Source organism: Hypanus sabinus, chromosome 18, assembly GCF_030144855.1.
Source record: "Hypanus sabinus isolate sHypSab1 chromosome 18, sHypSab1.hap1, whole genome shotgun sequence".
Taxonomy (NCBI): Eukaryota; Metazoa; Chordata; class Chondrichthyes; order Myliobatiformes; family Dasyatidae; genus Hypanus; species Hypanus sabinus.
The window spans coordinates 47,204,992-47,228,801 of NC_082723.1; the positions used below are offsets into that span (position 1 = coordinate 47,204,992).

Here is a 23,810-nt window from a genome sequence, read left to right on the forward strand (position 1 = left end):
CACTTTTAATCAGAATGAAAATAACAAGAGGGCACATTTTGTTAGGAATTCACTATTGTGGATAGGAAGCAATTTCCCTGTAGAGTCATGTGCAGAATAACATCATTTGTTCAAACTACTGTTTGGAGTATTGTAGGGTAAATTTAGATCATGTTAACTTGGAAACAACCATTGTTGGGTTTTGTGGGGCCAACATTTTTTTTCTTTTAGTCTCATACTTTTTTTTATATTTGATCACCTCACAAACATCACAAAACTGAAATCCATTCACTTCAACAACTCTCTTGTCTCTCACATGATCCTCTTGATCCTCAGTCAGTCACTCCAACCTCCAAATAACCAAGTGTGGATGTGAAGAGGATGTTTCCTCTGGTGAGAGAGTCTAAGACCAGAAGACACAGCCTCAGAACTGAGGGACGTCCTTTTATTACATACATGAGGAGGAATTTCTTCAGCCATTGAGTGGTGAATATGTGAAATTCATTGTCACAGCTGGTGGTGGAGGCTAAGTCATTGGATATATTTAAGGCAGAGGCTGATAGATCCTTGATTAGTCTGGGCAAGAAGGGATACGGGAAAAGTCAGGAGATTGGAGCTGAAAAGGAGAATGGATTAGCCTTGATGAAATAGTGGAGCAGGCTCGATGAGCCAAAGTGCCTAATTTTGCTGCTATAACTTAAGGCTCCAAGGCACACAATGGTGGTGTCTTCATCTTCCTTGCTCCTGTCTCTGGCTACTTACCTAATTACTGCCTCTTTCTCTCTCTCTCTGATCAGGTCCTGATTTTATTCTCCCAGCTCAGTGCCCAATCCTACCTTTCACCCTATACCTTTTCTCTGCATCAATTCTGGTTTTCACTAACATTTTCTTGCCCCTCACTTTTATTAAATGTCAATGGCTCTGGGTTTTCTCTCCCACTTCCCTGACTTCAAAACTGACCTCAGTTTTGGGCAGTACATATTCAATCATAAGAAAGTGCAGCACTCATCCAACAGCACCAAATTCTGAGCGGCATTCTCCACACCAGATGGGACCCTAACTTACTATTTCACAATCATCAAGGCCACCCATTGATGTGCACTGGCATTTCTATGTCCCAGCATTTTATCTTTTGTAAACTATATGGAACCCATTAAACTGAATCAATGATGGAGCAAATAGTATTGACCGACAATTGGCCTGTGACACCCAGCGACAATAAGTGTCAACAACAATGTGTGTTCAAAAGTCAGGTTAGGCCAGAAGGTTGGCTGTCCTTCCCTGAAGGGTGTTAGCAAATCAAATGGAGTTGCTACTAAATAATAGACTCCTGGTACATGAATTTAAGAGACTTACTGACAGATTTGACAGCTTGCTTTGAAGGGAGAGTGAACTTATAACCTTTGGGGAGGAGATTCATTCTTGAAACCATTCTACTATTAAAGGTGTTATAGCAACCAAGCAGTGGAAACAAGTATCATTTCAGCGTATACTACTTTTAAGCCATTCTACTGTATCTATTTTTTCATTTTACCCTTTATAGCTGTCCGCAATTCAGCCAGAGTGCCATTCTCTAAATCAGGGGTTCCCAAACTTTTTCATGTCTTGAAGCGCTACCATTAACCAAGGGGTCTGTGTTTTAGAAGGAGAGTGATGAACACTTACATAACTTCATATTACTGTCCTGAGTACTTTAATAAATTTGCAGACACCATTTTTTGTTTCAGGTATTCTATGTTAAAACTTCAGTTGTTTGTTATTTCAAATCATGCTGTGATCTTTACACTTACTGTATGTTTTTCATTTTAATGGCTCCTTTTTTGCAATTTTGTTTGAAATTCATTTTTGGTAGAAAAATGTTACGAGTAATTTTCAGCTCTGAGAGACAACAATGCACCATGGTGTACCCAATTTTAGTGACTTATCTGAAGATGTTCCCTTTGACCTTGTTGTGCTTTTTGTACTTCAGAGACTGATTACCCAGCATGCATAGGGAACGTTAACCAGCTGCTGTTCACTGCCATGCTGACACTAAGTACACCTCAACAGCACACTTGGGGCTTCCAGCATTTTATCAGGAGGCTTATTAGATTAGTTAAAGGGATTTAAGCATCAATTTTGGACATATACATTTCAAAAAGAAATAAAGCAGAGTATATTCAATGGCCTTAACAAGTCAGTCATCTCTATAATAGTATCAAATAATAACCTATTTTTCAAATCTACAAAGAAAATTGAATTATTGACCTGATTAATTTGTTCCAATATTTATGCTGCACACCATTCTAAGCTCATAATAATATCTTTCTATATCTATTCCCCTTAAATGGTAGCTAGCTTTCCTGTAATTGTGTCCATCTATCTTAGTTGTGTCAACAGCAAATGGTGGTACTGTTCTCTGGGCAGCTGTAAAAACTACCCATTAAAACTACCCATCTTAGTAACAGTATCTGCAGGTGAAGGGGCGGTACCTGATGATTAGTGAATTGCAAATGTTAGACCATTGGATAAAAGACAGGGCAAGGATAAAACCAACAATTAAGATTTACCTTCACTGATGGGCTTTAAGTATATTGTGACACATTTTGGAGTCAGTTGGAGTGATGAGGAGGATCTGCACTAAGGCTTATGCTCAGTGCTAGATTACACTGTGAAATTCAAGACACTCACTGCAGAAGCGCTGCTAGCCCATTACTATCACAACCTCTCCGCGTGCTTGACAGATGAGCTGTTTACCTGGAAGATGCCCACCAACCTCGAAAGTCTCATCATTCTGACCCTCCTTGTTGATAAGCGTCTTATAGAAATAATCTTCCAGATCACCAGCCGGAACCCGGGTTCCATTCCCAGAACCATTTCAGGCTACAGGACCCTGTTTGGAAACGTCTCCAGAACAGGAGGGGGCTTCTTTCTGGTAAGCTTCTCTGACCCCTTGTTCCAGCACCATAACCTTAGTCACTCTTTCTGTTCTCTTCCACACCCTGATGGCTCTATGCAGAGGAGGCTACGGTGGATTTCCATGCCGTAGGCAACTTTCTGGATCAGACTCTGGGTGTGCACTTGGACTCCCTACTTGTCCTTTCTCACACCCCTTCTCCATCATTGATGGATCTCCTTTAGCATTCGGGATGGTCAAAGCATACACAAGGCCTGTCCACATGGGCATCGAAGAGCACTGTGAGTCTACCTGAATTCCTCCTAATCAACTCATCCAACACTCGACTCATCATCTTGGATTACCCTTGGCTCTCCACACATGGCTCTTGCTTCGCCTGGTCAACTGGTTCACTGCTGAGTTGGGGATCCATCTGCTGCACTGACTGTTTACAACCCAGTTGACTTCATTCAGTATAGCCATGGAGTTGTCAATTGAAATGAAATCTGAACTTTGACACACCAATAGCTTTCCCCTAACCACTGTGTTACCACGGCACCCTTATACTCTTGAAGATTTGCTTCAAGAACATAAACACAATGTCATGGAATAGACACACAAGTGACAAACGGAAGATAAGGAAATATATGTGATATGCGTTTAGAGAACTCCGATTCCCCTCATTCCTTAATGTGGTACGGTAGCATAATGCTTAGTATAACACTTTACATTACTGGAGACCAGGGTTTAATTCCCGTTGCTGCCTTTAAGGAGCATGTATGTTTTCCCCGTGACCGTGTGGATTTCCTCCAAGTGCTCAAATTTTCTCCTTCAGTCCAAACACCACATGCCGGCTGGTGGGTTAGTCATTCTAAATTTTCCCCTGATTATGCTCAGATTAAATCAGGCGGGGGGAGGGGTGATTGCTGCACAGCATTGCTCGAAGGATCAAAAGGACCTATTTTGCACTGTATCTCATTAAATAAATAAGTGGTTTAGCCTTAATTTTAAGATTATGCTTTCTTGTTCATGATATCCACCCCCCCTCCCCCATGAACAGCATGTTTTATTCCACTAACCCCAGTAATTTTAGGTGCCACATTTGAATCATTCTTCAACCTGCAAACTAGATGAGCATTTTTATTGCATCTTTTGCATCTTAAGGTACTTTATAGCAAATGAATTAATTCTTGCCACATAGGAGCCAATTTTATGCATTAGGTTCCCACATGATCTGTTTTGTCTTGTGATGCTTGTAAATGGATAAATATCGGATGGAATTGTTTTGCAGATCATTGAAACAAAGTTCAATGAAAATAAACAGCACTCCTTTCGGGGGATTGCTTCTCAACATTCAAAGTTGAAAGTAAATTTATGATTGAGATACAAATTTGTCTCCATATGCTAATTTGAGATTATATTTTTCTTGCTGGCATTTGCAGAAAGCAATTCAGTAGCATCAAAGAAACGCTACACACAAAGACAGACAAACAACAGATGTGCAAAAGTACTCAGTACTGCAACTTTGATGAAGACTTGTTTGGCTATAACTGGAGTACTGTTTTTGGTTTAGGGCACCAGAGCTAAGAATAAATGTGAAAGGTTTGGAGACAGTGCAGAAGTTCATGGATCCAAAGATGATGGACTTTAGTTGCATGGATAGAGTTGAAAAGCTGGAGTTGTTTTCCTTAAACTGAGAAGATTGCAGGGGGATCACGGATAGCTGTTTGAGATCTTAACTAGAGCTAACAAGCAGCTGAAGGTATATAAAAGATATCCAATGAAAATGACGTGCAAAAAGAACAAGAGGTATACAAGGAAAACCATCTGTAACAGATCAGGTGGTTAGGATATGGAATGAGAAACTTGTTTGCAGCAATATATCTAATGCATTGCATGGTAGAGCACTCCAGTATTCAGTCCATTTTCTTAAAGGGTTCAGTTGAATATCCTTACGATCATTAATGCCATTCTCATATTTTTCTGGTTGTCTCTGAGTTACCATTTCAACCATACCCTAGTCTAATGTGCACAAGTAAAATTAGAAGGATAGTGGAAACTTTATGCATTAAAATAACAAAGAAAAGTACAGGAACCAAGATTCTAATGAAGGTAATTGGAATGGATTTCAAATGCAAAGGTTATATTTAACTACCCTTATTAAATTCTTCGAAAATTTTCACTCTCCTGTAAATTAAACCCAGTCTGTATCTGAGAAACAGGAATCATATTGAGTAATTCATCGCTAACTGCTTGCTCTTACTGTCAATCAGTTTTGCATCCCTCAGTTGTCTGAACAAAGGAAGCTGCTGGAGTATGGAGTGGGTAGAGCAAAGCTGATGAGGAGGGAGGAGGAGATGTTTGCTTTCATCAGGGTTTCAGACCATGTCAACGCCATGTTACCAGCACCTCAATTCATCAGGAGGCATAAGAAATTCAGCTGTTTGAAAAGATCCTCAGTAATTTTAAAGGTACAGAATTGAGAACATCACTGCTAGGCTGCAGCATCCACCCCCACACTTAATTCAAACTCACAAATTAACAAAATAGTGTACAATAGGATTAGGGCAAAATTAACTACTATTTACAATGTAACTTCATAAATTGGACAGTGGCTGGAGGTAAAGTTTTGTAAAACAAGCAATACTGAATGTGCTGTGGTGTATTAAATTTGGTGTAAAATATTGTTTGAAAGTCTGAACAAATGACACTTTAATTCTTTGGTAGCTCATGTCAAGGTGTCTGTACAAGTTAAGCACTGTAGGATTGTTAATGTCTAATGCTTGCTGATAGAGGCTGGAGTCCTTCCTACCCCCAAGACACCATTGGCATCAGGATGTCTGTCAACGAACACATGGGTGTTTGAATGAAAGAAACCAGGCTGAGTTAGTGGCATGAGAACAAAGATCAAATAGTTTGTCTGTCTGCCTGTGTCCCACTCGGCTAGTAGATTGAACATCTTTTTTATTGAGGTACCGTTCCTGGGACTTCACCTAGACAGAGAATTGTGATCAATTAGTGCCGAGAATGGACCCAGGGCAGGGTGATTTCATGAGTCAGAATTTTCAGTTCCTCTGACAACAGTGACAATTAATTCCTCCAATGACAGCAACAATCAAGTGGAGACTAAGAATCAAGAGCTCTGAAATTGGTGCAATTTACAACCTAGTATTTAGTGTGGTTAATTTGTTTTCTTATTTATGATAATAAGTTAGGCTTAAGTTATTTTGTTGTGCTTCTACACTTATTACCACATCTCCTGGACACTCAAATTGTTTGGGCCTTTTGGGTCTGATCAACCTAGCCAATTACACTGAAACTGGATTCCTAATGAAAGATCAATGATGTTGAAGCTGAACAGTTTCTCTCCCTGAATTTGCTGATTGTTCTACTGAGCATTTATTTTAACTAACTCATTTGCTTTAGACTTTTTCATTGTTGAGCCATCTTGAAGTGCAATATGGAATATTGTATTACAGCCTTACCATTCAAAGAACTCAAAATGTGCCCTCAAACAGGCATCAGCATGTCTTGTAGTCGAGGAAAACAAATTACAGAATAGCATGTGAACTCAATTAAGAGTAAGAACCTAAAGGTTTGTTCTTTCAGTTACCATTCTCCTGAATGCAATTATAACTATTATAACTTTCAAACCAGACCACCTCTTTAGATCTAGTTTTGTGATCAGGATGATTGATGGGCTTGCAGAAAAGATCACAAACTTACTTCTACTATTTCAATTTAAAAAATTAAGACAACATTCTTATGTCAAAATGAACAACATCTCATATATTGTTTATTCATTTATTCTTACCAGCTGAACTTAAGATTTTACTTAATATGCAAAATCCAAACCAAAGTTACCCTTGGATGCATTTGCAAATGCTGCAGGATGAAGGAGGTTTAATTGTTTTGGTCATTTTTGTCATCTTTAATACAAACAGATAAATCAAAGCAGTTCTCTGTCCTGCTCTCTAATCATGATTACGCATTTTCTGTAACACAAACATGAAGGTTCTAGCAAGACATATCAGGATGATATTCTGTCGTTGCTATGGACACAACACAAAGAGAAATGCTTCAGAACTGTAAGAATAGTTGATATGTGATGTCAAGTTTCTTGCGAGTGTGAACATGGGAGAAGCTCAGCATGTTACATGACTAATTTTGGCTTAGAATGGACTGAGACACAAGGAGATGGAATAGTTCAATATGTGCAATGAGGATACAAGGATAGTTATTGAAGTTTTTAACTCTTAAATATTCTAGGTAAAGAAAACTAATCTTCCAGTCTAATTTAAAATAAGAGGAATGAAGGGATAAAATTAAATTATGTTCTGTAGATTGACCTTTACTCAAAGAGAGATAAAAGTATTGAGCAGTTTGGCTGAGGAATATGGAGTGCAACTGGATAGCTCTGTGGGAGGCTGAAGAACAAAGATAAAGTGAGTTACTTTTATCTGTTTTCCTACATATAACTATAGGATCGGTGCAAGTTAAGACAAAGGGAGAACATTTTGAATGATGGAAGCTTAGGGCAGGAGAGGCCAGTCTATTCGAATAGTGCATCCAGAGGAGTCAAAGGTTTAGATCTGCATTCCAACCGTGGATGAGCTTAGCCAAATGAACAGTTAGACTCGATGTTTTTCTGAGAACTGAATCAAAGGCTTGAAGAAAAATCTATAGAAAGCACAGCACTGAGCTGTTTTAATTACTAACCTGCAGTGAATTTAAGACTTAATTGGATTTGTAGACAATCATTCTGTTTGTCAAATATCTGCATGCAGAACATATCAGTCTGTGAAGCACAATATTAAACCATGTGCTTGTCCATTATAGCTTTACGGGTGAAGTGATGGTAACAAAGTTGGGTGATCCAGACATGCTGTTTCTTAGTTACCAACTGTTTTCTTATTTCTTTGCCCAGTTTCCTCATAAATTGCACTTCAAGAAACACATTGGAATAAAATTGAAAATTATGCACAGCTTATTTTAGGCATCACTCATTCCAACAAAATATCTCAGAGGTAAAGAGCAAAGGCGTTTTCCATGCACACAATATAAAGACCTCACAAGATTGAGAACAGCCAGATATTATTTAGCGTAAATGGATTTGATATTTCATCTCCCCCAAACTTGACATATGAATTCAATTAACTTTTCGAATGTGGACATTTATGTAAAATAGCTATTTCAAAGAATTAAATCTGAGTGTGTAGCTCATTTGGAGTCTAATGAGGAGGTAGTCCACCTAACAGCATCAGCCACTGGAATACTGAGACAGTCTCATTTTTTACTGTTGCATAAAACCTTGCTGTGCATACCTTCATTGTTGCTGTTTAAATTCTAGATTTCTTTACTAAATGCCCATCAATCGCAACAGTTTGGAGAGTCCAAGCAAAGCAATAAACTTGATTGACATCACAGTAATCACTGTAAGCATTCATTCCTTTTACTAAAGGAGTGCAATGGGTACTGTCTACAAAATGCACCACTGTTGTTGCACCACTACCTTTCACACCTAAGACTTCTAGCCTGAGACAAGGACAAAGGCAGAAGGTGCATGAGATCACTGCCTTTGGTAGTCATCCCTCAAGTCACACAATACTCTGATTTGGGATACTAGGATACTGAGGTCCGTCCCCCTCACTGGAGTTGGATTAACAATTAGTTATCTTTAAACTGGAGGGGTTGGGGAAAGAAAAAGATTTATAAGGCTGTTACCAGGATTAGTAGATTAAAAAGACATGCTGGATAGCCCAGGAACTCTTTTTCTTGAGGGCTTACCTGAAAGAGATTTATAAAATCTTGAGAGGCGTAGATAGATTGAACAGCCAATGTCTTTTCCCCAGGATAAGGTATTGCAAAACTAGAGAATTCAAGTTTAAAGAGGAAGAGGGAAGATTTAAAGAGAAAGAAGGAAGAGGGTTTATTGTAAAAGAGGAAAGATTTCAAAGGGATGTGTAGGGCAATGTTTCCACACAGATTGTTGTCAGTATATGCAATAGCTTGATAAAGCTAATAGTTGAGACAGGTACAATTATGACATTTAAAATACTTTTGGGCAGCATTGTGGATAGGAAAGGTTTAGAGCAATATGGGCTGAAGGCAGGACACTAGGACTAGCTCAGATAGCAAGTTGTTTGGTGTAGGCGACTTTCATTAAAGGGCCTATTTCTATGCTGTATAACTCTTTTGTCTGTAACTCCATAATAGGATTTTGGTTGCCAGGACTGCTTAAGTTCTGGAGAGTAGTTCACCACTAGCAAGGATTAAAAGGATGAGCAATAATAATAGTCTTGCTGATGATGCCCAGAAGACAAACATGATTTAGTTATTTTCTGTAAAGCATCCACATTATTTTAGGACAATAAATATAGCTTTTCTAACATTTAAGTATAGTACTTCTGACATTAAAGTGCAAGAGGAAATATTTAAAATGAGTTTAATGTGAAAGAAGAAAGACTTAAAAGGACATGAAGGGCATTCACGCAGAATGTTGTGAGTATATGGAATAGGATGGTGCATTGTAGCATAGTGATTAGCCTGACCAGCGACCTAGGTTTATTTCCCATGGTTGACCGTAAGGAGATTGTACGTTCCCCTGTGACCATCTGGGTTTCCTCTAGAAGTGCCAGTTTCCTCCCATAGTCCTCCCATGGCTGGTAGGTTAATTGATCACTGTAAATTGTCCCTGTGATTAAGCTAGGATTAAGTCAGGGGTTGCTAGCCGGTTGAAGGGCAGGAAAGGCCAATTGCACACTGTATCTCAATAAATAAATAAAACTATCCATAACCTGATAAGAAAGAATTATTAAAATAAAACACAAGGACATTCCCCACCCCAATTTACTTAGCCATAATGACTACAGTTTACGTGCCTGTGTTAGGAATGCAAATTACCCACAGTGACGCCTACACATGAGGAATAGACACCTGGTCAGGGTAACTTTAGAAAACAAATTGTCTGTCTGTTGTCTCAGGGAACAAGTGGAGGATAAAGACTGGCAAATAAATCTTGCCCCTCAATTAAACATTTATCTTAATGAAGAATTGCACTTATTTGTCAACATGTTTACCTTTACTAATCTATTAAGAACTTAGCCTCTCAGCGCATTGGCCTCTGAGAAGGAACACAAATATCAGGTGGTTGATGACCATTTTAGATGAAGTATGCAACTACTTTTTATGCATATTAAAGTCTTTCTGGATTTTCTCTCTATTTGGTAAAACTGTTCCAAGACTGGACAGCAGAAAGATGGAAACAGATGTTCAGAAAATAAGACAATATTAATTGTGTACTTCTTGACTCCTCCTCTGCTCCAATGCTGTTCTATCTCCAGGTCCTTCTGCATATCTTAATATCTCCTAAAATGAATGGATCCATTTTATATTTTATGTAATTCCAAACCCAGATACATAATAAGAGAAAAGACACAGTCCCAGAAAATATTGCAGAAAATAGCGATGGCTAAATAAGTACACTGGGATAAAGGTGACCACCCCCTTTGTCACCGTTAACACAATGCTGCATCTTCCAAAGACAAGAAAACTACCTGAGCTCACTAGGGACACAGCACTGCATCTTTGCCGTTCCTCTCAGAGTTTAGAGAGAGGTTAGATCCCAGAGGACTGGTGAGTACTTGAACAGTGCATCACCTTCCAAACCCTCTCCTTGTCTTTGCCCATGTATGATCTAGAAAACACATCCAAGTTTGCCAACCCCTCTTTGTAACATTGATTCCTTTCTCCTTCCTACTCTAAAGTTCAAAGTAAATTTTATTATCAAAGTACATATATTTTCATCAAACACAGCCCTGAGGTTCATTTTCCTGTGGGCATACTCAGCAAATCTAGAGAATAGTAACTAAAACAGGATCAATGAAAGATCAACCAGAGTGCAGAAGATAACAAGCTAGGCAACCTTATGAACACAGGAACAAAGACTCTCAATGATCTTCAATATTTTGGTCCCAAACACTGTTGTACCTGGAACAACAGACCTTCCCAAACATTAAAGCAGTGCTGATGTTCTGATGAAAGGTCATCAGACTGCAAGAGATGTTGCTCAGTACTTCCAGTATTTCACAGTTCAATGTTCAAAGTACTTTTATTAACAAAGTATGGATGTCATACAACCTTGAAATTAGTCTTCTTACAAGCAGCCACAAAGCTAAAAAAAGAACCCATGTTAACAAAATAAGACCGTCAAACACTTAATGTGCAGAGAAAATTACTGTCAGCGGTGGAGCTGGCCAAGGAGTCAAAGGTCAGAATGCTGAAGGAGCCAGTTGAGATGTTGGAGGAGCTGGTTTGGGTTTGGAGGAGCTAACCAGGCTACAGACCGTGTGGCTGCCTGCTACCTGGAAGCATCGGAGTTAGTGCAGTACAACCACAGGAGATTGTCCCAGACATTTCACCTGCAATCACAAGACTCTTTTGGACAGTGATAATGTAAATCACTGCAGGCCTATTAACCTTGTCCGATGGAAGGACAGCGGACATGGGATCTATGTAACCATACAACAATTACAGCAAGGAAACAGGCCATCTCGGCCCTTCTAGTCTGTGCCGAATGCTTACTCTCACCTAGTCCCACTGGCCCGTACTCAGCCCATAACCCTCCATTCCTTTCCTGTCCATATACCTATCCAATTTTGCTTTAAATGACAATACCAAACCTGCCTCTACCACTTCTACTGAAAGCTCATTCCACACAGCTACCACTCTCTGAGTAAAGAAATTCCCCCCATCTTACCTTTAAATTTGCCCCCTAAGTCTCAACTCATGTCCTCTTGTTTGAATCTCCCCTACTCTCAATGGAAAAAGCCTATCCACGTCAACTCTATCTATCCCCTCATAATTTTAAATACCTCTGTCAAGTCCTCACTCGACCTTCTACGCTCCAAAGAATAAAGACCTAACTTGTTCAATCTTTCCTTGTAACTTAGGTGCTGAAACCCAGTTAACATTCTGGTAAATCTTCTCTGTACTCTCTCTATTTTGTTGACATCTTTCCTATAATTCGGTGAACAGAACTGTACACAATACTCCAAGTTCGGCCTCACCAATGCCTTGTACAATTTTAACATTACATCCCAACTCCTATACTCAATGCTCTGATTTATAAAGGCCAACATACCAAAAGCTTTCTTCACCACCCTATCCACATGAGATTCCACCTTCAGGGAACTATGCACCATTATTCCTAGATCACTCTGTTCTACTGCATTCTTCAATGCCCTACCATTTACCATGTATGTCCTATTTGGATTATTCCTACCAAAATGTAGCACCTCACACTTATCAGCATTAAACTCCATCTGCCAAAACCTCAGCTGTAGTAAGAATTAGACCTCAAGCCTCAGGCTTACCTGCTGCTGCAGACCAGGTGAGAGATGTAGAAGTGCTACAGCATGGTTGAGCTTGCCTGGGGCCTGGCTTCTCCCATCAGTGCTGCCATCCCGTGTTCAAGTGGTGCAATGACAGGTTGGATTGTGTGCGACTTACACAGCTGAAACACTGTACCATTGATTGCTGAGCATTGTTGCTCAGGGTCTGGGATTATATCAGGTTTTTTTTGAGTTAATATGCTTCTTTGCTTGATATTTTGAACTATGTTACTTGCATCTTGGCCCCAAAGATACTGTCTCATTCAGCTGTATCCATGTATGGTCTGAATGATAATGATTGGATTTTGATTTGTTTTTGATTTTTGATTTTTTTGAAAAAACAAATGAATCACTCAAACAATAAAATTGAGAAAATAGCATTCAGGACTGAAGTTTTAAGAAAGACGCAAAGCCAGATTTTTTTTTTAAATTTCAGACTTTTAGCATCAGTGTATTTTTTTGCTGTTTTTTTAAAATGTTGTCACATACAGATAGTTCACTACACCACAGACACAAGCCCTTTGGTCCATGGATATTGTGCAAGCAACACTCACAAAGTGCTGCTGCGTTCCACCAGCATTTTGTGCGTGTTGCTTGAATTTCCAGCATCTGCAGATTTCTTCGATATTCTGCCAGTCTGATTTTCTGCCTAGTCCCAACTACCTGCACGTATAACATATCCCTCCTTAACTTTCCCATCCGTGTTCCTATCTGAACTTCTCTCAAATGTTACAACTGTATTTGCATCTACCACGTCCGCTGACAGCTCATTTCCCCCCACCCTTGAGTGAAGAAGTTCCCTTTGTGCTTTCCTCTGCAAGGGTAGTCTGCAGAGTGGAATGAGGACTCATTACTGCTTGTTTCATCCTTTCTCAGTACGAACCAGCTGTCTGAGATTGGAACATGAGATTCCAGACACAAAAAAACATGTAGATGATGGAAATCCAACAGTACACACACAAAATTCTGGATTAACTCAGCAGGTCAGGCAGCAGCTATGGAAAAGAGCTAACTGTCGATGTTTTGGGCCGAGACCTTCCTTTGGTTGATTAATAAATATTCATGTTAGAATTCAATCTCTAGGCAACCAACGAAGCTCTTGGCTTCAAGGTCGTTTGAATGAAGATAAAGAACGGAGGGATCGAAAAGCTTCTGAATAGCTTCATTAGACCTGGTGCACAGACTCCAAAGGCACTGCCTAACAAAACAAGTACTAGGAGATTCAAAAGATGTATAGAGAGCTCATTGTCACAGAAGAGACTCCAACTGGCTTGTCAGCAAGCCATTCAGAGGACACATTTAAAAGTTTAAAAAAGAACTGCAGAGGCTGGGATTCTGATATAAAACAAAAAAAGTGGAAAAGATCAGCATTTATAGAAAGAAACAATCAATATTTCAGGTCTAAACCCTTTGTTAGAGGTGAAAGAGTTAGAGATACAGGTTAGTTTCAAGTATGAGAGATAGGAGGGTAGAAAAGGATGTCTGTGATTGGACAAGTTGAAGGGGCTTAATGGTGGGGGAGTTAATATTGTATAAATCTCCCTGGACTGTGTACCCAGTATTTAATGGTAAAGTTGTGGGATCTGCACAGCGGGCCATACATACATGAATGAGATTAAGAAAAACTGTGGTAACATGACATGTATAAAAGTAAGAATATGATAAATATTTGGGAAAGAAAGCATCAGTGGAAAGAAACATGGTTAACATTTCTGATGAGGAATAGGTTTCCCCTGTTTCTGATAAGAAAAGATTCAATAAACATGTATTTGCAGCTGTAACCACTGTGCCAATTGTATAATTGGGATTTGTTGTCTTACCTTCTGATTTCCAGACACAAGCTGAAAATAAAAAAAAAACAACAAAGCTTCTTTTAATTTGTGTCAATGGTAGCAGCAATTGGAAAACAAAATATACAATTGGAAGTCAATCAACTTCTGATTCCTACCACAAATCAAGTATAGAAGGACACAGCTGCATTTGCAGAGTTCCCTGAAGAACAAGCAGTGATTTACCCAAGGGAGTTCTTGTATGACTTTTAAAAGCTTCAACTGCGCAGAATCCAAGAGAATGAATATTTGATAACTACCTCAAAAGTGTTTCCATTCACTCATCTTGGTTATGGGAAAATAATTGCAAAACCATTAGCAAGATTCACTGATTGTTTTGTGAGTTGGAAAGACAGCAAATTGCTTTACAGTCTTAAAAGCTAATGCAACTCAACAAGAGCATTAAACTTGTGCACAAAGTGACCCTATTGAATGAAAGAGCTCTTTATACAATAGCAATCAGTGATATCAGTTATACTCAGAATTTCAAATAGCCAATTTGAAATTAAATAGATATTGTCTTAATCTTAATTTTATTTTAAAAACACATACTCAAGACAGTGGAGTAAACATTGATGAAGCTTGAATAAATGCAGAGAAAGTGAATTGCCTCTTGATACTTACCTGAGTTGGTAACAATTGAAGAAAACAGAGAGAAAAAAAATCTGGGTTTAAGCCTCAAGGCATAATTTAAGAACATAACTTCAGCTGAGAGCTCAGGTCCATATTACAAAACACTAACATAGAAAGTTGTGCTGCAACATTAAGCAAAGATACTGCACGGTTGGAGAAGGAAATTGTCCCAGTGTCCTTCATGATAATCCCTGTAAGGTACATCAGTGTTAGTTGGGAAAATCCTGGAGATTTAGACATTCAACAAAGTTGACCGTGCAATGTCAGAATAAACAACAATGAATTAACTTATTACCTCTGATGTTATTGGATTTACCTTCTAAATTTTGGGTATGAGAGTTGGCAATTTTAATTTGCAGGTTCAGAACATTACTACATGGACAGTACCTTGAAAAATTAAGTTATCCATGAGCTAAAAGAGGCAACTAATCTCATTATCACTTCTCTGGGCTCTCCACAGAGGACTTGTGGTAAGAAGAAAGAGAATTAGTGATGTTTATGTTGCAACTGCTTTAAGATTGCTGAATATGTTGACAAAATGGCTGACTCAAGTTTAGTTTTAGGCTCTGTTATGTAGATAGGCCCGTCTGACATGATTTACTGGAACTCATGCGGCATTTTTCAGTAAATTGCATATCAGGTGTCTTGCCTCATATAAAGTTGTTATTCATTTGTTGAGATAAAAGTGACCCTGAACAGTATAATAGTAAGGTTGTCTCAAGAAATTTTTGGTGCCAATCCATGGGCTAGATCATGATCAGTACATGCCAACGTTGATGACCCTTCATGTTTCATTGAAGTTTTGGGGCTCCCTGGTGACTAATGGCTAAGTGGTTAGGAATATACAAGCAGTGCTGCTAATTGTTATTTGCTGGTAAGTATTACTGAGAATAACATGCAGCCTTGAGCTTGACGTTCTTTTAGTTGAATTAGATGAGATTTGCAGCTGTAGTTAAAAGTTGAATTAAAACTGTAGTTAAAATTTCAACAAAATTACTTGATTTACAAGATTTCTTTGTTCTTTTAGATAAGTTACCTTAATCAAACATCTTGTGGAGTTGTTTCTTTCATTGCTGGCTTGATTGCTTGAAAGGGATCAAAGAAAGCCCGAGTTCTCTGTTTTGAGACACTCCCCTACAATTTCAAAGTGCAAGGCAAGACTACCAGTCAGCATCTATTACTTATAAGTGTTCATTGCAGATGTTCATTTGCACAGGTCACTCTTTAAATCGAATTTGACAATTCCAGCCAAAATTCTGCTGCTAATAATAGACCAGACTTAAGAGAGCACAGGCAAATAAGCTATTACCATTATCTGAAAAGATTGTGTCAAAACAATAACAAATTTAGAACTTTGTGAAATTTCAAATTATCCAGCATATTTTATCCAATGTGTTTTTACTGACCCCTTGAACGCTCTATGTTACTACATGCTTTCCATTACAAATTCTACCATTTCAAGTAAAAGATCCACAATTCTTTGTTGAAGTTATTAGTGGATCTGCTTCCACTATATTCCATTTTACTCATTTCCTGTTTTTCATACTTAATTCCTTAAAGCTGGATATCAACCTTCCAATCATTGTAACAACTTCTCTCCATGTGTTTCATAAAAGCTCTACATAATATTGAATAATACTAATAAACCCTCTGTCAAATTCCAATAAAATGATGTGATTATATAATAATGTGCAAATTCATAACAACTAATGAATTATTTTTGGAGTTCAATAGCAGGTATTATCCAGATATAGAGAGTCTGTAGAATGAACGTGATAATCTGTTTACACCAAGTACAAATATTGGCAAAATTTGAGGAGAGCATCGTGAAATAGAAATACATAACAGGCAGAGAAGGAACTTAGATTTATATTGTTTAATACTGCATTCAGTCAGTCAAGATTATGAAGGTTCCGATTTCCAGACCCTGGAGACAAACTTCCCAATTTTAAATCTTCGTCTGGCAGAATTGGCCCTTACTCTCAACTATTTTTCCTTTGGCTTCTCCTACTTTTCCCAGACTCAAGGGGTAGCAATGGGAACCCACATGGGCCTCAGCTATTCCTGCCTTTTCGTTGTCTACATAGAACAGTCCATGTTCCAAGTTTCCCAGTAACACACCCCGACTCTTCCTCTACTACATTGATGACTGCATTCATGCTGCTTCATGCACCCATGCTGAGCTTATCAACTTTTATGACTTTGCCTCCAACTTTCAGGAGACTTTAAATTCACTTGGTCCACCTCTGACGCCTCCCTCTCTTTTCTCAATCTCTCTGTCACCAGTTCTGGAGATAAACGGTCAAAGGTCAACTTTTATAAACCTACCGATTCCCACAGTTATCTCAACCATACCTCTTCCCTCCCAGTCTCCTATAAAAATGCTATTCATTTTTCTCAGTTCCTTCGTCTCTGCTGTATCAGTTTCAAGGATGCGACATTCCTTTCCAGGACATCAGAGATGTCCTCCTTCTTCAATGAACGAGGTTTCCCATCCTCCATCAATGATAGTGCCCTCACTCACGTCCCCTCCATTTCCTGAACATTCGCGTTCACCCCATCTTCTCACCACTTTAACAGTGATAGAGATCCTCTTGTCCTTATTTACCACCCTATGAGCTCCATATCCAACACATTCTCCACCATCTTTCACCACCTCCAAAGAGATCCTGCCAACACCAAATATATCTTTACTTTCCCCAGCCCATCTTTCTACAGTGATTGCTCCCTCCGTGATCCCTTTGTCTATTCATCCCTCTGCACTAGTCTCCCTCACATATTTAACCCTGCAAGCAGCCACAGTGCTACAATTGCCAAACCACCTCCTCGCTCATGTCCATTCAGGTCCCCAAACAGTCCTTCCAGGTGAAGTAATACTTCACCTGAGAATCCTCAGGGGTTGTCTATCGTGTTCAGTGCTCATGATGCGACCTGATGCATCGTAAATAGGGCGACCACTTCATCGAGCGCCTTCAGTCATTCCAGCAAAGCAAAACTTGCTGGCGGCCAAACATTACGATTTCCATTCTGATGTGTCAGTCCATGGCTTCCTCTTGTGCTACGATGAGGTGTTCAGGGTGGAGGAGCAACAGCTTAGATTCAGTCTACGTAGTCTCCAACCTTTTGCCATGAATACCGATTTCTTCTGAGAAAATAAATTATCCCTCCCCCTACCCTTTTCTTTTATTCCCCACTCTTCTCACCAACCTATCACATCCAACTGGGTTCCCTCTTCCTTCTCTTTCTCCAAGACCACTCTGCTCTCCCATCAGATTGTTTCTTACCCACTTAGCTTTATCTATTACCTGCTAGCTATTTACATTCTTCCCTCTCACTTTTTTATTCTGGCATGTTCCCCCTACCTTTCCAATGCTGAAGAAAGTTCTTGGCGTGAAATGTTGAATTCTTATTCATTTTTATTGATAAGCCTGACCTGCTGAGTTTATCCAGCATTTTATATGTTACTTTGGATTTCCAACATCTACAGAATTTCTCATGTTTCAACTTTAAACTGGCTGCCACTTGTTTAACAGCACAGTTTTGCTTATTTGTGTACAAATATATTAGTGCTCTGAGCTCAGTAACATATTGCATTAATGCTGTGTTGCCACAGTTTAGCGATACTAAGACCACTTCACCTACTTTGCTCTACAATGGACTTTTCTTGTTCTAGTTATGTTTTACTTGTAAAATTGTGTATAATTTATGTTCAATTTGCTTTACTTGTGAATGCTGCTTACATGTGCCTGTGGTGCTGCTGCAAGTAGTCTTTCATTGTACCAATGCATAGATGTACTTGTGTGTGTGACAATGACCTCAACTTTGATTTCATTAAGGACTGTATATGTTCATATTCTCTCTCTACTTCATTAGCTGAAGACCTCTTTGGGACATCTCAAACTTGTGAGAGGCACAAATAAGCTTTATGGAAAATACAGTTATGCTTATGCCACTAATTACAGTTCACTTGTCTAATTTAAGATATTGATATTTTTATTAACTGTACAATATAATCACATGAACTAAAATTCCTGAATGGATGCCCACAGTTAGTAGAAGTAGAAATCCTGCAATTGTTCAACCAATCAGGCAGCATCCATGAAGGCAGAAATTCTAATGTTTCTGCTCAATGATCTTTCATGAGAAAAGTTAGAGATAAAAACAGGACTACAGATGCAAATGTAGTTTTGGAGCAGGAGGACAGGGAAGAGAGACCAAAACAGAACATCTGTAAATAGGGAATTTTACATAAGGATTTGGATAGTGATAACAATGAAAGAGATAAAAAAAAAATCAGTCCCAAAAGAGATATACATGGGAGAATTGGAATAATGATATAAAATTACCAGAAGAAAGCAATGGAAATGCTCATTATAAATTCTGAGTGAGGAGTCAAGGATCAGGGGTCAATTTTATTTGCCATATACATGCATCAGGAATTTGCTGTGGTGTCCTGACATGACATGTACCAAAGAAAAAACATTCAGCAATTATATTGAATATTGAAATAAGTTAGAGGTTAAAGTACAGATATGAAATGTGGATATGGAATGCATAGATGGAAGAAAATGTGCATACATACACAAATACCAGCATGAGGGGAAGAAACTTCGAAGATGACATGAAGGTTTTGTCTTAATAGCCCTATGGTGTTTTCCGGAAATGAGCTTTGGAAAAGGCTATTTGCAGGGTGAGGAGTGATTCTTCCTTCCGCTTCTTTGTTCTGGACACATACAAGTCCTGCTGTGATGGCAGACTGAGCCAATGGCTTATTTTTTCTGCTGACCTGAGAGTTTTTGTATATTGTCAGAGGATGCTGCACTAAACCAGACATGAATGGGTGATGTGAGGATGCTCTCTGTGATGGCAGTGTAGAATTGCAGCAATATGTTCCAAGGAAGACGAAATTTCACCAAATTCCACTAAAAGCACATACTCTGGTGAGCCTTTATGTTAATGAATGAGATAGGGTTCATGCTCCCACATGAGGTCCTGTGAGATAATGATGCCCAGGAACATGCATGTTGAAATGGCGCTAATTGTAGAGTTGTTGATGATGAGTGGGTGGAAGAGGAGACACACTTCTCCTGAATGCATCACTACGGCAGTGTACTGTAGTAACCTATCACTCCTTAGGTAAAGAACTTAACCTACACACCTCCTTTAAATGTCACCCATCTCACCTTAAAGCTGTATCCTCTAGCATTTGAAGGTGAAGTATGGAGTTTCACTGGACTGGGATGGCAATTAAACTGCTTCACGACTGGGAGCTCAGGGCCATATATGCGGGTTACCATTTTCCAATGCTTCTCGTTTGTTTCACCTCAAGAAAATAAAAGAGGCGAAAAGAAACAATAAAGAGGCAGACAGGGGCATAGCCGAACTCAAGAGTAGTCAAGAACTATTGAAGACAATGCAACTGAATTGTAGACTGAAGTTTAGCTGAAAGGGGGCTTCCCATTTCATGCTACTGCTCAAGACAAATCTAAATACCCCCAAACCATTTTCTTGACTGACCATATACTTTGTGTCCTGATGCATGGTGGTGATAGAACTAGGTTCCATTTTGTGAGCCTGTGCTCAGCATGCATTAGGTTGAGCACACTGAGTTGAAGTGAAAAGTTCCCACCATTCCATTCATCAAAAATCTTTCAGCCATTTCAGGTTAACATCCACTTGATGTCAGGCTTTCTGCATTCTACTGGGACTACTTGAAGCTCAACTGTATAACTTTTAGTGGAAGCAAATGGCAACAAAGTGTGTATTTATATGGCTCCATTTCAGTGTGGTTCAAGGTGGGCTTGTCTTATTCACAGACACTGTGCTTGAAGTGTATATGCAAATCCACCTGAAATTGAAACGATGCAAAGCAAGACTATCTCAAGGATAGATTTCAATTCTGCTTAGAAATCAGTTTGCAGATTAACACTAGAATGGATACTGACCTAGTAGGGTAAATGCGCGCTGCATTCACTGCACATGCCATCTTGCTTTTTGAGTAACTACATATCATTAGATACCATGGAGGTGCTTCAAACTTAAAGACGCTTGTCCTGCTGACCATCGACCTGAACAACACACTAATAGATCCAGCTTGCATTAAAGCACAGCTGCCTCTGTGTGAATTCAGTAGCAGATTATCATACATTAGAACAAAGGGATTAAGTAATTTGTCAGTAAATTAGGACAGCTCATAAGTTAATATATTCATGTTGTAACTTAGTAGGAGTAAATCAGACCTCAACTAGTTTGATGGAATTATGCATTTGCTCATTTAGTACAAGCTAGTTGTGAATGGTTGACATGTTTAATCCTTGTGCATGTAATCCATGTTTATGTAAATGTATAAAATGAGATATAATTTGCTAAATGAAATGAATGGCAAATGGCCAGATTTGGATACAGTATAGAAATATGATTAATGTGATATTGGTTTGAAATCACAGGTTCAATGTTGCTTTCACATTTATGAAACATGGACCCAAATGGCCCCAATAATAAATTTCTCTGATTAAAATGATGAGGAAGTGGAGGGATAGGCAGGTAAACTTGCTGATGACACAAAGGTTGGGGGTGTTGTGGATAGTGTGGAGGGCTGTCAGAGGATACAGCGGGACATTGATAGGATGCAAAACTGGACTGAGAAGTGGCAGATGGAGTTCAATGCAGATAAGGGTGAGGTAGTTCATTTTGGTAGGTCAAATATGATGACAATTATAGTATTAATGGTAAGACTCTTGGCAGTGTGGAGGATCAGAGGGCTCTTGGGGTTTGACTCCATAGGACTCTCAAAGCTGCAGCGCAGGTTGACTCTATGGTTAAGAAAGCATTGGCCTTCATCAATCGTGGGATTGAGTTTAGGAGCCGAGAGGTAATGTTGTAGCTATATAGGATCCTGGTCAGACCCCATTTGGAGTATTGTGCTCAGTTCTGGTTGCCTCACTACAGGAAGGATGTGGAAATCATAGAAAGGGTGAGATTTACAAGGATCTACATGGAACCTTGTTTACATGGATTGGAGAACTTACATGGATAGGGGAGCATGCCTTATGAGAATAGGTTGAATGAACTCAGCCTTTTTTCCATGGAATGACAGAGAATGAGAGGTGACCGAATATAAGATGATAAGAGGCATTGATAGTGTGGATAGTCACAGGCTTTTTCCCAGGGATGGTATGGCAAGCACAAGAGGGCAGAGTTTTAAGGTGCTTGGAAGTAGGTACAGAGGAGATGTCGGGGTGAGTTTCTTACACAGAGAGTGGTGAGTGTGTGGAATGGGCTGCCGGCGGTGGTGGTGGAGGTGGATATGATAGGATCTTTTAAGAGACTCCTGGACAGGTATATGGAGCTCTATGGGTAATCCTGGGTAATTTCTAAGGTAGGGACTTGTTTGGCATAGCTTTGTGGGCCGAAGGGCCTGCATTGTGCTGTAGGTTTTCTGTATTTCTATGTTTCTAAAATATAAAGAAGATGAAATGTTACAAGCTTTTTACAGCCTCTAGTAAAGTATGTTAATCTCAAAATTATGCTCAAAATCAAGGCCTGAAACTACTGAAGATGGTGAAGGGCACTAGAACCTGGCACTCATCTGGTGTAGAAACCTTGCCATAAATGGTCCCACACCGGGCTATGAAAGGAGGAGGGTTGGGCATGGCAGCCCCATCCCCTAAAAACCCAGAAATGTCAAAAGGGGCTCTAATGACCTTATCCTTAGGAGAGGAAGGATCCTGGATGGGCTACATCTGGGGACAACTTGAAGGACTGGCCCAGGACAGTGGACTCTGGTTAGCTGCTGTCGGCAGACTAAAACTCCAGCTGAAGTGATGGGCTTAACTAGCAAACCATCTGGTGTTGAGCTCACAGAGCAGATTATTTCTGCTCTATCCATAAAATTAACTGGAAATTACTCAAAACCTGAATTTTCAAAGCCTCTACATCTTTCTCTGATGGGGTGATATATAAGTTACATGAGCACACAGTGACTAACTACATCACCCTAGAAGACATCTGCTAGAAAATGTTATGCAAACATGATCAATCAGTGCATTCCAAGAGGAATTGGATAAACACTTGAGAGAGAATAATTCAATGGTCTAAGAGGTAAGTTAAAAGAGAGACAGGCAAGATTGTTTTGCGAGGAGCCAGTATTGACTCCATGGGTCAAATTACCTTTATTTTTCACCTGTCATCAGTCTGGTCAAATTTCAGGTGAAAATCCTCATTATCACATCACCCCACCCCATTAATGTGTCTCACTGGAGAACAACGCAACTGCCAATAGTTTTGGAGAGTGTGGCTATTCAACTATCCAGTGTGGTGTAATATAGAATGAGAGAATTGCTATAAGAGGGGAGCATTTGGTTCATGGAATCAATGCTAGGCCTTTGAGACCAGTCTGACTGTCTCATTCCCATGATACTTCTCCATATTCTTTTAGGTTGCCTGTCTTTTTACCTATTGAAAGTACTCATTGATTCTGTTCCCTTAACCCTTTCAGACTATGAATTACAGACCCAGAAGACCATAAGACACAAGAGCAGAATAAAGCCTGTTAGCTCATCGGTCTGCTCCACCATTCCATCATGGCTGATTTATTATCCCTCTCAACCACATTCTCCTGCCTTCTCCCTGTAATTGTTGATGAATGACGTGACTAATGGAGAGCCCATCAATCTCTACTTTAAAGATACCCGATGACTTGGGCTTCACAGACATCTGTAGCAATGGACTACACAGATTCACAACCCTCTGGTGAAAAAAATTCCTCCTCATTTGTGCCTCTACTCCAAGTCTATACCCTCTGGCACATACTCTAAACATCCACTCTTTCAATACTTGATAGGTGTCAATGAGATTTACGCCGCCTGCCCCCCCCCCCCCCCCATTCACCTAAACTCCAGCAAATACAGACGAAGTGCTATCAATCCTCTTCATAGATCAACCCTTTTATTCCCGGAATCATCCTCATGAATCTTCTCTGGATCCTTTTCTGTGCCAGCACCTCTTTTCTGAGATAAGGGGCACAAAACCGCTCAGAATAATCCAAGCACAGCCTGACCAATGACTCAGCATTACATCCTTGCTTTTAATACTCCAGTCCTC

General features: G+C 39.5%; 1 long non-coding RNA gene across 1 annotated transcript in view; it reads right to left on the bottom strand.

Moving 5' to 3' along the window:
- Window positions 1–12,279, bottom strand: part of LOC132377513 (uncharacterized) — a 125,196-nt gene extending 112,917 nt beyond the window's left edge. The window contains exon 1 of the long non-coding RNA XR_009506666.1: window positions 12,229–12,279. This is a non-coding gene — a long non-coding RNA (uncharacterized LOC132377513). The remainder of the gene's footprint in view (window positions 1–12,228) is intronic.
- Window positions 12,280–23,810: the final 11,531 nt, after the last annotated feature.